Source organism: Muscardinus avellanarius, assembly GCF_963383645.1.
Source record: "Muscardinus avellanarius genome assembly, chromosome: 14".
NCBI classification, from domain to species: Eukaryota; Metazoa; Chordata; class Mammalia; order Rodentia; family Gliridae; genus Muscardinus; species Muscardinus avellanarius.
Window position 1 is genome coordinate 33,538,301 of NC_137800.1, and position 14,327 is coordinate 33,552,627.

Sequence of the window (14,327 nt, forward strand, 5' to 3'; positions counted from 1 at the left end):
AAAAAGGTCCGGGAGTATAGCCCGGAGGTAGAAAGCCTCTGGGTTCCACCCCCACCAAAAAAAAAAAAAAAAAAAGCTGTTACTCTATCATACGGCCAAATAAAGTTGAGATAAACAAAGTTAAGACAACAACAGCAACAAAATCAATGTGTTTGTTTGATGTTTGCAAGGAAGTACTTTTTTCTTGGTTTTTAAGAATTAATTAATAGAGGCTGGTGTTTAACTTACTGGTAGAACAATTGTCTATCATGCAGGAGGCCCTGGTTCCATTCTCAGCATTCTAAAAAGAAGAAAAAAATTGTAATAAATGCACTTTTTAGATAGACGGTTTATCTGCACTAGTACTTTTACAACATACTTCAGCACTGTCAACTTGCCTTCAGCCCCACTGAGGCGTCCAGAGCCCAAGACACTGACTCACATCTCTTCCCTGCAGCGGCTTCTTGGCTTGGTTTCTAGTAGTCGAAATATTTTCTAAAGTAAAAGCTAATTTTTAGTTCTGTGGCCAACAAGACCCTTCAAAACCTGGACATGCTTTCCCTTCCAGTGTTGTCTCTAATTCAACCTTCCTTCTGTCCTCTGGCCCTACTCTTGGTTTCAAAACTTACTGCACTTGGTTTTAAAAGGTCCCTTTTTTCGGGGGTGGTACATAGTCATTTTCTTCTTCCTGGAAGGCTCTGCTCCTCTTGTTTGGTATGTCAGTCTCTTTCTCTGTCTTTAAATCTCAGCTTATCATTAATTTTAAATATTAATATCAAATATTAATATTGATCTCAGTTCCACAAAGAAATCTTTCCTTAGTACCCTAAGTAGGGCCCACAATTTTCCACTCCGTTTTGAAATCTGTCCTGTTTGCTTCTTTTCTATTGCAATTATATTAATTTGTTATTTATTTCCTTTTGTTATTTGTTTTTCATTCTAGAAAAATTGAAAGCTCCTTGTTATCAGGGGCTGTATCTGTTTTTTGTTTCTTTTTTTTTTCTTTTACTACTGTATACCTAGCAAGTAGTCCACAAGTATACGATAGGTGCTTTACAAATATTTGTTGAAATAATGAATTCAGTGTGTGTGTGTGTGTGTGTGTGTGTGTGTGTGTGTGTGTGTGTGTGTGTCTTTTACTGGGAATTGTACCCAAGGGCATTCTACCTCCAAGCAACACCCCTAGCCTTTTTTTTTTTTTTAATTTATTTTGAAACAGGGGCCTCACTAAATTATAGAAGGCCTCACAAGTTGCTTGAGGCTGGCTGTGAACCTGTGATTCTCCTGTTATAGCCTCCCAAGTACTGGAATTACAAGTGTGTACCATGCCCGGCTATGAAATCAGTATTTACATTTTTGTGGGTTTTTTTCTTTTTTTTTTTTTTGTAATAGGAATTGAACACAAAGGTATTCTACCTCTGAGCTTCACCACAAGCCTTTTTTATTTATTTTGAAACAGGATGTTGCTAGGTTTCTGAGTCTCACTAATTTGCTGAGGCTGATATGGAACCTGTGATTCTCTTATCTCAGCCACCCGAGTACTGAGATTGCAGGCATTCTCCACCAGGCCTGGCTACCTTTTTGTATTTTGCTTCAATAATTAACATACATTGTGGGGGGGTACTTGGGTGGAACCTAGGGGCTTTTCTACCTCCGAGCTATACTCCCAGACCTATTTTATACTTTATTTGGAAACAGGGTCTCACTAAGTTGCTGAGAGCCTCACTTGGTTGCTGAGGCTGGCTTGAACCTTCGAGCCAGGATCACAGTTTGCAGACAGCCTCAGCTACTTAGGCCTTCTGTAATTTAGTGAGACCCTGTTACAAAATAAAGAATAAAATATAGAGCAGGGGGGTATAGCTCAGAGGTTGAATGCTCCTGGGTTCCACCCCAAGACCTAAAAAAAGAAAGAAAAAAAACTACCTGCATTGGAATCTGTATCTAAATACACGTACTAAAGTCTTCCATTGTAGCTTGTTATCATACTTGTATTTATAGAATTTGATCAGTATGATACCTGCTGAATTAATCCTATGTGTTAGTTTTCTAAATCTTGAATGTGAATATTTTTACAAAACAAATATCTCCTCTTCCATTTCTCCATGTATCTTGTGATTAATTCTCATAAGCAAGCAGGGATCTTGACCTGCAGCTACTTACATCTGCCTATTTGTTTAGTAGAGCAGAGAATTATGGTAAAGCTGAGGAATGGTACAAATGTATGTTTGCTTTGCAAACACTTCTCTCTTTTCAGCAGTCCAGAGCACGCTACAAGCTCTTAATTTTGGATTTTTTTTGAGTCTGTTATTAATAGAAAACAGAGAGCAATGTTTTGTAGATTTATTTCTGATTGATATTATACTTATTTCTTCTCATTGTGTTCTTTAGCTGTTTAGTAAATTTTTATTTGCTATCATGAATATAAATCCATTATAATTAAATGTTGATGAATAATATTTCTTTAAAATAAAATAGTGAGCCTATATGGTTTGCCTAGCCCTAATCCATGTTTAATTTTTCAATCCCATGTCGAATTAATCTGGCCCATCAGTTGCTGGACATATACATTGCCTTCCACCTTATTCAATCTCCATGACAACCAGAGGTGGTTGCTAAGTGCTGGTTTCTTCCAGGTTGTTTTGGTGCCAAATGCTAAGTATACCACCACTGTACTCCTATCTAATGTGTATTGGTAGTTTTCATTTGAACTTCATTCCATAGAAAGAAGATGACAGCTTTCAGCTTCCATAGTTTGGCTGAATTATATTTTTCCCATCATGGAAGAAATCAGAATAATATCTTAAACTTGTTACTTGATATATTTTTACTTAAAAGTTCCTAGGAGCTGCGGCATGGTGGCGCAAGCTTGTAATCACAGTACTTGGGAGGCTGAGATAGGAGGATTGCAGGTTCACGACCAGCCTCAGCTACTTAGTGAGGCCTTCCACAACTTAGTGAGACCCTGTTTTAAAATAAAGAATTAAGCTGGGTGTGGTGGCATATGCTTGTAATCCCCTTGCTTGGGAGGCTGAGAGAAGAAGATGGTATAGGTTCAAAGCCAGCCTCAGCTACTTAGTGAGGCTCTCAGCAACTTAGTGAGACCCTGTTTCCAAATAAAATATAGAATAAAGAATTTTTAAAAATAGCATCGTGGGTTTGAGGCCAGTCTCAGCAACCTAGTAAGACTCTGTTTAGCTTGGAAATAGAATGTTCCTGAGTTCAGTCCCCAGTACTGACCCCCAAAAGAAATTTTCATAGGAATATTTTGTAGTCCTAGATATTAAATCATTGAGAATAAATAAATGATTTATGACAACCAGTTTTATTTTTCTAATCCAATTATATGCCATCTCCCTAAAAATATAAAAATAAAAATAAGATAGTTTTCCCATAACTAGTTGGAATAGAAAAGTTAACTAATGACGACTCACCATATAAAATTTCTTCAATCTAGGTTCGGAGCCAGCCACACTGGCTTAAGAGGCCCAGTTTCCAAATAAAAAGTATAAAATAGGTCTGGGAATGTAGCCCGGACGTAGAAGGGCTTCCAGGAACCCCAGTACCACAAAAAAATTTTTTTCTTCAATCTAAACATTAATTTTCCTTTGGTCTTAGGAAAATATGGGATATTCACAGTAGTCACACAAGTTGTAGGACTTTGAAATGTCCATATGTGAAACACAGATTTGTAACAGCTCCAACACAGATTGCTAAGACTTTGTCATGAAAAGCAAGGACACAGGACTGAGCCTCCTTGACGGTGTCGGGGAAGGTGGCACGTCTGTGACCCAAAGGACAGGTGAGCCTGTTGATTCTGATGTTTATTGGTTTCTCACCATCTCTTCCAGAGATGGCAAATTTGCAGCAAGTGTGTTAACAGCCCCACCTCTAATAACTTAAAAACAGTTATAAGTAATGGCAGTGTTTCTCACAGAGCCCAAAGGCAGTCCTGGAATCTTGAAAGTAGCAGCCACTGTAGATTGCTAATGTTGTTTTAAAAGGGGAGAACCAGCACATCCTGAAATCCTTCTAAGTTATTATTATTTTGAATTTATCTCTCTCCCCTCCAACCCCACTCTTGTCCCCTCTCGTGGCAACTACACTTGATCGTCATGACTACTTTGTTATTTTTTTCCAAAGGATCTGGCATTTGTTTTTACAACATAGGCAGCAGAGATGATATTGTTTTTTTCCTTCCTTTTATTTTTCATCTGTCAATAATTTAACTAAGCAGTGGAATACAGAAGGTAAGAAGAAATGTATAAAAGTCTGCCAAAGATACAATTCTAATGTGTTCAATGACTTTGTAGAAAATACGTATTTACCCAGAACTACATATGATTCTGGCCCTTGTATCCATATGAATGTACTGTGATAGAAAGGGTGTGTGTGTGTACACTGGTGGGTGTTACAAAGAAGTAAATAATAATAGACCAAAAGGTTCACTCCAAAGAATTAACCCTGACATGTGTGGTGGTGCATGCCTGTAATCCTAGTACTTTAGAGGCTGAGACTGGAGGATCACATTTTTGTTGTTGTTTGTTTCAAAATTCACACACACACAAAAAGATCAAGGGTGTAGCTCAGAGGTAGAACACCCCTAGTTTCAATCCCCAATAACAACAACAAAAAGAATTAGCCCTGTTCAGAGGTCAATGCATGATTTGGAAATACATTTTAAAATTACTTTTAGTTTCTTTCCAATAAAAGATGGGTGGAGTAGTTGCCATTCTAAGATGAAGTCTATAATAGCTTAAAAATCCCTGTGGATCAGAAGGAGCTCGTTGTTTGAGTTTTCCAGCTCATCTTGTGGGATTTCGGACCTCTTTAAGCGCTTAGCCTCTGGTGTTTTTCGGATTAAGGGTGTGCATTGGAACAGTGGGCTCTCATAGAGAATGGGAGGCCGGTGTTAGGCTTGTCAGCTTCTGAGGCCCAGTGGAGCAGTGCACCTATTGTTCCAGTCACGCTTTCAGGGCTCAGCACTTTTCACTGAGCAGCCTGCTTTTGAAGTATTTTCTTCGCTTAATTTTCTTCACTTTTGAGACCCTTTCAGAAGTATTTCTTTTAAAATATCGTGCATTCTTCTTTAGAAGAATTAGTCTTTCAGATAATACAAAGAGACATAGGATACTTGTAATCTGTCGAGTATGGCTAAAACATTAGGCATTAAGGACAGATAGAATGAGGCTTCTGGAAGAAGCAGCTTTGCAGTCTAATTATAAACCTGCTTTTTCTTCCTTTTAATTTCGTCTGACTATAAAGAAATACATCTCGGCAAAGAAAATAGGAAATTTTGGTTTCATTTAGGATTTGCAATTTGTCTTTTTATATGTAATGAGAAATCAAAATGGAAATCCTTCTTTGGCATTGCAACTGTGTACTGGAATCTTACTTCCATACAAAAATAGTTAAAGTTCTTATCAAAATTCTACACAAATTTAACACCTGTGATTTTACAAAGAGTAACTCAAAGAAAAAACTAACCAGATGACCAATAAGATTATTTGAAATATTTAAGTTAAAAGTCAGCCCAAACTGTTAACGTGAGATTCAGAACAGAAAATACGTGTCTTAAAATAGGTTCTGTGGTCATATGTGTGTATGTAAATGACTTATAAATTTAAGTACAGAATATAAGAATCTGAGTTTACTTTGATTCACAAAATAAATGGAAAGTAGTTGTACTTACAGATGTATTTGCAGAGATCTGATCCACAAGGTAACTTTATCCTTTGGTACACTGTATCTTCTCTCTCTTTACTAAGACTAAACCCTAGGGTTACAGTCTCAGAAGTAACCCCCATTCCCTTGTTCTCTTTCCTGCTCTAATAAATCTGTGTCTTTTCTCTCAGGCAATAAAAAATCTTTCTCTCTCTCTCTTTTCTCTCAGGTGGTAATGTCTTTTGCAGATGTTAATTTAAAAAACTGGTGGACTCATTCTTGATTTTGTTCTTTGAAGCCTTACTCTGATTTTAATTGTTAGTTCTGAAACTTGCTTAAAATGATTCTTTCAGATTTCCTTGGGTTTCATCACTAGAGACAAGTTATTAATATTTCTAACACCAGGGATATGTGAAGGATCTTCCATCACTTTTAATCTGTCCTTTCTTAATGTGAACTATCTGAGGTTAAAATAAAAGATGTCTATTTTCGTAAACCCACATTTAATATAGTGCTTAACACAGAACAGTTACTGAATAAGTATTTGCTGAATGAAAACATGTCCTGAGGTCCAGAGACTAGGAAAGAGCAATGCTCATTTACCTTATATAGAAGGGGCTAAGCAATACACCAGGGCATACGTCAGTTGGGTGTTGGTTTTTGTAGTTTCTCTTAAAAAATACTTTATGTATATTCTTGTCTCCTCCTTTCCTCATAAAAATAAGGCAAAGATGATAAATCTTTTCTTTTACACAGAGCTCCCAGCTAACCTTTCTGACTTTTACTTTTTAGGATCCTACCTCATGATCAGTTCATGCTAATAATCATTTTTATAAAAATGTAGAGTAGAGATGGCAGGATGGCTATAGGAAATGTACGAACAAATAAATCCATGCTCAGTTAAGTTGAATGAAGAAGCAACATTTCAAACTATGATGATTAGAAACAGTTGTAATAAAGTACAAGTGTATCATAAAGTACACAATAAGAGAGGATTAAATAGCCTTGAGACAAAATTAAAAACATATATCCAAGTTGATTGACTCATTCAAAATATTACTACTCTTTTACCTGATTTAATGTGACCCCCTAGTAGTAAAATTTGACAATCGTACAGTAATGTTCTAAGACCGCCTCTTTTACCGTATTTAAAGTTAACTGAGATGTGACATTTGGGAGTGGTAATTCTGTTCATCAGCTTGGGCCTTGGCAGCAATTTTTCCAGTGTTAGCTTTTTTTCCTTTCCCCTACCATCATTTAAAAGTAGCAACAACAAAAAAAGTAACTCTTGCTTTGCGTTCGAGTGGTGGGTGACATGTGGACAGTGACTGCTGGCCCATTAATTCATTTATTGGACATCTGCTTAGGTTCCTGAGGCTGCAGGGATGTACATGACTTGGTTCCTCTTCTCGAGGATCTCTTGGCTTAGTTATGTGATCTTTAAGCATTTTATTTTGCATTGGTTGGACCTTTGTCAGAATTTAGTTTTGCTGCACCATTCTGAAACTTGAAGAGTCTTCTGAGAGCCACCAAGCTAATTAAAGGATTAGAAAATGAGACTCCTGTGGAAAAAAAAAAAACTCAAGAAGAACTGAATTATTTAGTAGAGAGGAGAGAAAGCCAAAGGGAGATGTATTAATCGTTTTTGAAGATGTAATGGTTGATGACCATCTGGTCCTAGTTGACCAAGGACGGGAAAGAAACAAATAGATTGCACTATAGTCAAAGATATTTAGGTTAATCTTGAAAATTAAAGACCACGTGAATGATTTTAATATGAATCTTATTAATGAACGTACTCTTGACACTTTTAATGGGTATTTTACAGTTGTATAATATATTTTTTGTTCCCTGAGGTTAAATTTTGACTGAATTTAATACTCAACTAAAGAAAAATGGCCAGAATTCTCCATAGTTCTTCAGAAGATTACAGAGTTTGACAGGAAAAAAAGCTAACCCTGGTTTCAGGACTTGCAAATACTGAATCCATAAAAACAGAACAAAACAATTGTCCACAGCCAGGATAACCCTGTTATATGTACAGCCTAATTTGCTTTGATAAAATTGAAATTCACTGACTGAAGAGCAAGATTTTCATGTAATGATTAGAAAAGTTTCTTTTTTCAGTTTCTTATTCCTTTGCTCAGTGGCATCTTGTAAGGAAAAGCAGCTACGAAGAGCTAATGCCTTTGCTCATTTAGATGTGAAAATGCTGTGGTGTTCGCATCCGCATCACAGCACCTCTTCATACCACAACAGCTTGGTAACTTGGGTTAGGCTCAAACCTTCAAGCAACAGGGAGAGTTAGAGTCCATCTGCTGAAACCCTCTGATTTTAAAGCCCTTTTGCTTCAGGTGCCAAGTTTCCTCAAAGCACAAGAGCTCTTACCTCAAACTTTTCTCTTCACCAAATGAACAATTTTGTGTCTGCTCCCTTAACATTTAGTTACTAAAATCCAATGTTCAATAATATGCTTAGGAAGATGTTTCAACTTTTTTCTTCATAAAAACTTTCTGTAGTATAATACCTACTACCAGTCTTAGACACTGACTTATGTGTACTTGTGGTACCTGACAAGAAACTAGCCTGGGAAGCTGAATATTCCTTAGGCTAAAGTTCTTCATTCTTCTCATAATTTGGTAGAATAGGGAAAGAGCTTTTTAAAAAAAAAAATCTTTCTGTATGATTTGATTGATGTGTGTGTGTGTGTGTGTGTGTGTGTGTGTGTGTTTCCTTAGTTGCAATATCAAACTCTGTTTTTGCTCATTTTAATTTTTTGCAAAGAGATAATTACTATCCTTTTCCCATCGACCTATTAAAGTCAACTTTCATTGTGTGGTTGAACAATTAGTTGAATTACATTATCTTTGTAACTCATATTTTCCCAAGAATTGAAATTTTCTACTTTTTTTTTTTTTTAACAGTATGAGGTTTCAAACCCAGGGCCTAGCGTATGCTAAGCAAGCCATCTACCACTGAGCTGTAAACCCAGCACTCCTGTTTCTTTCCTAATGTTAGAAACAAGACCAGTGGTATCTCATGTGAATGATGGAGCTCAGCTTTCAAAAACTACTGTATTTTAGAGTACTATTATTAGTTGCATATCTTTTTTTGTTTTTAAGAACGAGTTCAAACTATTCACAAATTCAGAAGTTGGAAATGCTGAATGACTCCTTCCTCAGAGAGTGTCTCCCTGATTGGCTGACTTGTTGAGAGTATAGCATGGTATAGACACAGTATCAATTTGATAGAGTCCCATCAGCATACGGTGAGACAGTGTGAGGTCTAAAATAGTCCGAAAAGGGTACAAGTAGTAGTGGAAGGGATGACACTCAAAATTTAAAAAAAATAACACCTGAAGTAAAGGACAGATTGTCTCAAACTGTCAGCTAGATGACAATCCAGAACCCTGGTCCCGATAGGGCTATAGAATGGCCAGTCAGTCCTGAATGTGTATCTGCAATATGCTTGCTACCAATTCATGTTTTATTTGAACTACTCTGAAATACATAGCTAAAAAAAAAAGCCATGTGTAGCAAAAACATAAAATTCAGAATTGCAGTGTTTAAACAAGGAAAACTAGCTTAATTCTTAATCCAACAATTAAATACAAAGATTAAATTTAGTGTTCATTTATTCTTTCAAAGTAGTTGTTTTTGTTTATTTATTTATTTATTTATTGGTGGTACTGGGGTTCTTGGAAGCCCTTCTACCTCCGGGCTATACTCCCAGACCTATTTTATAGTTTTTTTATATTTGGAAACATGGGTCTCTTAAGCCAGCGTGGCTGGCTTCGAACCTGCGCCATCCTCCTGTCTCCACCTCCCAAGCACAGGGATTACAAGCTTGCGCCACCACGCCCGATGAAAGTAGTTCTTTTTAAAACTCCTGATTTGAGAAATCTACAATTTGCTTGCTATTTTATATCAACATGTAGACACACACACACCACACACACACACACACACACACACACTCACACACACACCACCCACACACACACACACACCACACACACACACACACCACACACACACACCATACACACACACACCACACACACACACACACACCACACACCACACACACACACACACACACACACACACACTCCTACTGTTTAGCTTGGGTGACTTTATTTACATGCTGGTAATATCAATGCATCAGGAAAAGAAGGAAATGAAACTAACATTTATGTGGTACCTACTATGAGCAAGCCACTATACCAAGCAATGTGTGTGTGTGTGTGTGTGTGTGTGTGTGTGTGTGTGGTGTGCGTGTGTGTATTGATATACACACAATATTTAATTTAACGTTCATAGCCCTGAGGATTTGGTATCATTAGCCATGCTTTACAGATGAAGAATATGTGGCAGAGAGAGGTTAAATAACTTGCCCAAGGTCATAGGATTATTAAGTGGCAGTTCAAATGCAAATCTATTTAAAAGCCACAGAGAAAAAATAATCAAAAGAATTCTGAAACAAAGCTCACTTCATCGGATCCTGGGTACTTGCAAGAGGGAGTAGTGTGTGATTCGTCTTTTTGCAGCCTTAATTTTCTGCTTCTGCGTCTCTCCTTTTCCTTTTAAATGCCTTTTCTCGTTTGCATGATTTACCTTCCTTTTTCTTTACTCTTTCAAAAGCCCAAACAGTGAGAAACTGGAAAGGTTAAGGAAAAGAGGGAATCAGGAGACAAAACTGTGGTGCTCTATTTTTTTTTATGCCTCAAGCATACAATGCAGCAATATCCCCGGCAAAAAAGCAGTGAGTGTAGGTACTTAGGTCACATTAGTGGCCTTCTGAGTACATGCTGAACATGTATGGTAAGTGGAAAAGAAGGGTGTGATTAACTCAGCAAACCATTCTCATGAAATTACCTTCAGACTAACCAGGCAAGTTTGATTCCAAATCATTATGTATTGTTCAGTACAATTCTTTTTCTGATATCAGATGTAAATTTAGCCACTGTTGTAACCACTAATGGCCTATCAAAGGTTTTTGTTTTTTTTTTAACTCAAGAAATGCCCTTTGACACTTGCCCCATTCCACACAGTGCTTTTTCAGACTTACTTAAAATACTATGCTTGTATTGTAGATGGTATTTTAGCATAATTCTAAAAAATAGTTGGCTGATAATAGCATTAGATGCTTTAAAAATTATTTTTAGTATAATTAAAGAAAAATGTTATTTATGCCGGGCATGGTGGTGCACACTTGTAATCCCCACGCTTGGGAGACTGAGACAGGAGGATCGTGTAGGTTCGAAGCCAGCCTCAGCTACTTACTGAGGCTCTCAGCAACTTAGTGAGACCCTGTTTCAAAATAAAAAATATAAAATAGGGCTGGGAGTATAGCCTGGAGGTAGAAAGCCTCTGGGTTCCACCCCCAGTACCACAAAGAAAAGAAAAGAAAAGAAAAGAAAAGAAAAGAAAAGAAAAGAAAAGAAAAGAAAAGAAAAGAAAAAGAAAGAAAGAAAGAAAGAAAGAAAGAAAGAAAGAAAGAAAGTTATATGGCTTAGAGCTTAACAGACGGTAGGGCTTAAAATTACATTTAAAACTGCCACATTACTAATGAAATTTTGTCCCTGGCTCATACTAGGTACCCAATAAATTAGTGTTTAGTTAGTATGCTAATAAATAACATATTAATATAAACTCATTGAGTAAATATGATATCAAGGAAAAATTGTCATCTCAAAACAATAAATGTAGATGTCAACTTAAATTCATTCTATCAGTTCAGTTGTTTCCCTTCACCCGTAACAGTATATTTGTTGTAAATGAGCATTTAGTTAATGTGCTAATAGATTACATATTAAAATGAAATCAGTGAGTAAATATGTCAAGAAAAATTCATAATCTCAGAAAAGTAGATGTCAACTTAAATTCATTCTATCAGTTTTCCGTTGTTATCCTTTTACTGTGTAACAATGTGTTTGTTGACCTTTACTGACTTAAGATTCGTAAACTATGTTCTTACAGTTCGTTTTCTGGAAATTAAATTTAAGGTTTAAGTCATTAACTCAGTATTATTCATTTTCTTTTTATAAACACTTAAGAGTTCTTCTGATAGAAAATCCCCAGGCCCCAGTGCTTAATATAGAGAGTAATGGTAGTACTCTTTTCTTGTTCTGTGTCTCTCCGTCCAGATGCTTCTCCAACTTGAGTTTCATTGTCCCTAGCCCATTAAGAGCAGCCCATGCTTTACCCTACTTCTTGGTCCTTTCTCAGGAATGTAAAAATCTGGCTGGAAGGCACAGCACCCTCCCTGCTTCCTAGCAGACCAAGGATTCCTATTGTCAGATGCAGTGAGCATGAAAGCAGCAATTTTACAGCACAAAAGCTCCAATAACATTTACTTCGGTTGGCTGAGATTGAAATGCACACAGGCACTGCTCAGTCTTGGTTGCTTAAGCACCAGCTTCCCTTGGCTTTTTGCCACTTGGTGCATTTCAAAAAGACAAGTCCTTTAAGGAGAAAGTGTTTTCCTTGTAACTTGCAGTGGAGTAAACAGACCATTCAGGCATAGTTTATTGCATTATAAACTCAGCTCTGCAAACTATTTCAAAATTAAATACAACAGAGTAATTAGTGAAATCATCTGGTTGTTAGAATTCATAATCATAAACTGTCCTATTTTCAAAAGTAAAATTCTTCTCTTCTAAAGTATCACCAAAAACTTTTTATATTTAGAGAAAAGTGACTTACCTCTTAAAGGTTTTACTTACTGAAGCTAAAAGTTCCCCCATTTATAAACATCTTCCTTTCTTCTTACTCCCCTGTAGTCAATAGATTGAGTTAATTGGAGAAATTACAAGAGAGCACGCATATTACATTTTAAGGCAAACATTGAGAAAATATCAGTCCATGCCTATAGGATGAAGTTTTGATCATGCCAGCCCTGTGTTATATTGTAAGATGAAAGAGGAAAAAAACCTACAGTGGGTGTATACACGAGCACATTTAAATACCACAAGGCACTAAGCTAGGTAATTGTGTGTTCCCATCCTGCTTCCTACCAGAGTCCTTAGAAGATCAGCAGGGGAAACCAAAAGGGCTGGCTACACTTTAGCCTAGAAACAGCATCCATGAATCAATGAAATTGATTCATTTATTCCTCCAGCCAGTGTTTTGTTTCAACCATGAAATGTGAAGCTAAGGATGAGCGACTGAAGATGGCTACTAGATACTGTCTTCCTTCTATAGTATTGTCCTCAACTCCTTATCTGTTCTTTTTCCGGGTGTGTGTGGAGTTGGGGTGGGTGCTGTTGTTCTTGTTTTGAGAACCTGGAAGTTATGAAATCTCATGTAAAGTGCAAAATGAAAGGACTTTTCTCAGTCTACTCAACATTGTATTTAATGATTATCCGTTTATGAACCAATCCTGTTTATAGGAGTCAGAGCAAACTGCAAATCTCAAAAGCATATTATCAAAATTATACAAAATGATTAGGATGTTACCAACTGGGATCCTGTTTATTCATATGCCAACGCTAAGCACTCATTTCTGTGAATTAAGCACTCTGTCTTTCCTTAAACTCTTTATTTTCTCTAAGTAAATTATAATATAATTGACTTTGTGCAGTTGTGTTTATTTTTTACCTTTTTAAAAACAAGCTAGGCCTCATCTTTTAATGTTTTTAAATGCTCACTTTAAAAAGTAAAAGAAAGGAGTAAGGTCTTATATGAGCCATCTTTCACAAAGAACCCTAAGCCCAGCCTTAATAATCCATGTGTCTTCATGGTGTTTCTTATTGACGAATTTGGTCCATGCTCCATTTAATCTGCATATTGTCTCTATCCAGTGATGCTCAAAGAGCAGCCACAGGGCACTAAATCATGGAGTTGGAGTTCAAACCACATCGTCTCTCTCTTTACCCCACAGACTCTAATCAGCACCCAGGGCAGACAGGTGCAGACTCACTTTCACCCGCCTCTCTTCCCTCCCCAGCAGCCTCCAGCTTTGGCACTGTCCCCATGGGGCCCAAGAAGCAGCATCACTGCTCATTTCAGGGTGTCCCTCACGTATGCGTGGACAGATAACGGCTTTATGTGCATCAGGAACACTTTTACCTTGATATCTCTACCAACCCTACGTAAATACATTTAGCCTTAGAGATTTCCAACCTGCCCTCTGCGAAGCTGCATCCTCAGTGGCGTCTAGCTTTGAGCTGACAGGTTTGGTTTCTTTAGACTCTCAGAAGGAGAGAGAATTGGGAGAAACGCTAAGTAGGCCCTTCCTGCTGCCTTGACGCACTTTCATTGAGGGCTACAATCTGATTTCCCTTTAATGTATTAAGGAAGGGTTTCATGGCATCTACGGTAATCTCGAGTTTCTGGGTTACTTTTCAGTAGTTTACCCTCCATGGAGTGAAAGAGAGGAGAGGATGGGAATGACCCTTCCCTGTCAGTACATGCCTGTAGCAAAAACGCTTCAGAAAACAAGTGAAGCGCTCCTAATGAATTGTGCTTTTGGTTCTTTGAATCTGCACAGCGTCTCCATCAGATTATTACAGCTGGACTCTAGCTGTAATTGCTACTGGGATGAGATGCACAACATGAGGTACGGAAGCTAAGTACTTACAGTGTTTTAGTGGCCAAAAATATATGGCGTGGTAGGAGCATTGGGCTTCATGAAACTCGCACTTGTATATCTTCATGTTCTTCACCCATTTCTGACTCGCTGCT

At 37.3% G+C, this 14,327-nt stretch overlaps 1 protein-coding gene across 10 annotated transcripts in view; it reads left to right on the plus strand.

The window, feature by feature from the left end:
• Positions 1-14,327, plus strand: part of TENM3 (teneurin transmembrane protein 3) — a gene marked incomplete at both ends in the record, with an annotated part of 500,748 nt that overhangs the window by 229,692 nt on the left and 256,729 nt on the right. The window lies entirely within an intron of this gene.